Here is a 3,265-nt window from a genome sequence, read left to right on the forward strand (position 1 = left end):
CTCGCGTCTCAGCGGTCACGTTCGCAAATGCACTGTTGTCACGGACCGCGAGGCCTCGTTTCCTGTCTCTATGTTTTAGTGTCTCTGGTAATACTGATATGTCTCATTTAAGTGATAAGTTGGTTATCTCCCTTGTTAAAAGATCTTGGCCAGCCTATTTGTAATTGGTGAGGGATTTTGTTCCTTGAGCCTTGAGCACGTTCAATTTTTCAATCCATCAAAAGTTGTTCTCATGTCTGCTGATGTTTCATGTTTGACAGGTGTCCCTCGTTTAAGTGATGTGCCAGCATCAGCGGTCCAGATGTCTTCTTTTTTTTGGTACATTATTTTCCCTCTAAATCTATAGATCTAGATCTACAGCTGAAAGTTACAGAGATTAAATTATTTGGTTCTTTTTTTTTGACTGATGCGTATTGTTTTCTTTCCAAATACACAACAGATTGCTGATACTGATGTGTTCTGATTTCAATTTTTCTGTACATAAAACATGAACATTCTTCTTGAAAAAGGGCTAAACATGTCGCGAACGGCGTTACGGTAGGCTAACTTGCATAATTTTTGCATAATTTTGCTTTTTTACTTGCATTATTTGGTCATCTAAATTTGCATAATTTTACTTGTGTGCGTGTGTGTGTGTGTGTGTGTGTGTGTGTGTGTGTGTGTGTGTGTGTATGTATGTGTGTGTGTGTGTGTGTGTATAAGAATATATTATGTATAAATATATATATTATATAAAGACAAAATAACTTAGAAGAATAAGAATGGGTCTAACAATTTATAAGGCAACGTATGGTCTGTTTCAGTCAACATGGGTAAGCTCAAACTCCTAGTTTTGTTTGTTTGTTTGTTTGTTGTTGTTTTTTTGTACAAGTTTTTTTGGTGGAAAGAGTGGAAATGTTTTCGTTTGCATCCGAAGTCAATTTTATTTTTAGCATTCAGGTCACATGATCGGTACTGCATAGATTAGATAACCACAGAGTAATATACAATGTACATATTACGTCTCCTTCATCTTAGACTGTTGTTATATTATAATTACGATAGACCTACCTATGTATGTTTAAAACGTACGGGCTCTATAATTTCGTTCTTTCATTCTTTTTTTGTTTTGTTTTATCGTTTAACTACACAGTTAGGCAAATATATTATATGAAAAAAAACCCAACCAAAAAACACCCAAACAGACTCCCCCTAAAGAAAAACAACAACAAACAAACAAAAGAAAAAAACCATCAAAACAAACACCCCCCCCTCCCGAAGAATTAGAAGGTCTAGCAATAATTGGTAAAGTATGGTCTGTTTCAGTCGTTTCAGTAAGCTCAAGCTCAAATGGATTAATCCCCTCCGCCCCCTCCCCCCTGCAAAGCAAAAGTAAAGTTTAAGTGGGACTGAGTGGAAATGTTTTCGTTTTCGGTTGCAGTTTCAGTTTCAGTTCGCCTTGCCTCAAGGACCTGGCCACATGATACGGTACAGATTATCAACACGATACCCATTTAAAATGTACCGGGGTCTTGCTTTTGGTTTCACGGTTCACCGTCCCACGCCACAGTTAGGGCATTCATATTACCATAATAACAAATTATTATTTTTAAATGAAGAAACTAGAAAGAAAGCAAACGACTATACAATATATTCTCATAGACTTTGGTGTTAATTTGTTGTTTTTCATTTCCATTCTTTACCGTATTATGATTTGGTCTCTATGCAATAATTACTACGGCGTTGGCGATATCATTTTCTCGACCTACAGTTGGCAAGGAGAAAGTCCGATGCATTTATCTTTTTCTAGGTTTAGATTACGGAGATATCAGACAAGGTCACACATAAACCTGCTTTTATCATGCAGTATAATTCTTCGCCTTGACAGTGTTGCCTTGGGGATGTGGAGTTTTTTTCCTAGGGGGTAAATTTTTTACCTGCTACCGGAAGACTTTCCAAGAATTCAAGAATCGATCCAAGCTGTTATCGTCTGGCCCAGGCCTGTCCTATTGATACTATATAAATAGACTCTTTGCTAATAATATTATTATGTAGGCCTACAGTGCTTGAGCGCAGGCCTATACGATCTCTCTGACCGTCTAGGCGCAGGCATAATATATGCTTGCAGTCAGTTGCTGCGGTGCTGTTATTATAATTAATTTGTTAGGCCTAACATCACAGTGGAGGAGGACCAAGGAGTTTAGAACTACTTTTAATCACCTTGAGGAGGACTTGAAAAAGGTGTTGACAGTAGACTGCTGAATTAAGGGACAAGATGAACTTCAAGGAGCCATGTATGTAGGCCTACTGTGTTGCAGAATGTGAAATGGAATGTTGACGTTGATTCAGCTCTGCCAACTTATTGTCTTACAGAATGATGAAAGTGTAAGTTCAAGGCTTGAGATTAATTTGAAACCTTGTTAGTGTAAGTGTACTGTACGTAGAGTCAGAACGAGTTGAGATTCACATGAAATTAAATATAAAATATCAGTGCAGTGATCACTGGTGGACCCAACACCGATCGAAGCCGGAACTAACTTATTGGGCCTATTTATTGTTTTTCATTAATTAGATCTCTAGATCTAGATTATGTGTGTAAAAATTGACACCCCCCCCCACCCACTGTTGTGCAGTCCGTGCTGGCTGTCAACACGCCGGCTTAAAACACGTTTCGGACTCAAGCACTGCGGCTCCCCTACCGAATTTTTATTATAATATAAATTACACTCCTTTAAGTTTAAGCACGGTAACTTCCGCTTCGGGCACGTTTATTTAAAGACAGTACAATACTTACATGATGACCTATCGAAGTTTGAACACAGTCTACACCTCAGCAGTCGAATGTGTAAGAGAAACACAAACAACGCAAGTGATGGAGACACACACATACACACACACACACACACACACTCACACACACACACACACACACATGCGGAGAGGAAGGAGAGAGATGCACACAGCCGCGCACAATGACATACGATCTAGCCTAGGGCAAAGCTACACACAGACGAAAAAAATACAAAGAAGTCGGGGGATGCAGGAAAGTGAGGCTGGCTGCAATATCACATTTGCCCCTCTCTATCTATCTGTTGATCCTGATAGTGTATCACGAGTGAGGTGGGATGAAAGCGATGGTATGAATGAATGTGGCACAGCAGGAAGTAATAGTGATATGCACTGGAAGTGTCTAGATTAATTTTTCAGGTATTTTTTTACTTTCCCTCCCGTCTCACACTCAGCTACCAGTTGTCTATTTTCTACTAAATATTGATGCGCTGAACAC

At 39.0% G+C, this 3,265-nt stretch overlaps 1 protein-coding gene across 1 annotated transcript in view; it reads left to right on the plus strand.

Annotated features, from left to right (window-relative positions):
• Positions 1 to 1,760: 1,760 nt before the first annotated feature.
• Positions 1,761 to 3,265, plus strand: part of LOC101862029 (ATP-dependent RNA helicase DEAH12, chloroplastic) — a gene marked incomplete at its 3' end in the record, with an annotated part of 17,886 nt that continues 16,381 nt past the window's right edge. Inside the window, 1 exon segment of the mRNA XM_013081218.2 lies at positions 1,761 to 2,364.

The sequence above is a fragment of the Aplysia californica genome, unplaced genomic scaffold, assembly GCF_000002075.1.
Source record: "Aplysia californica isolate F4 #8 unplaced genomic scaffold, AplCal3.0 scaffold00121, whole genome shotgun sequence".
In the NCBI taxonomy this organism is placed as follows: Eukaryota; Metazoa; Mollusca; class Gastropoda; order Aplysiida; family Aplysiidae; genus Aplysia; species Aplysia californica.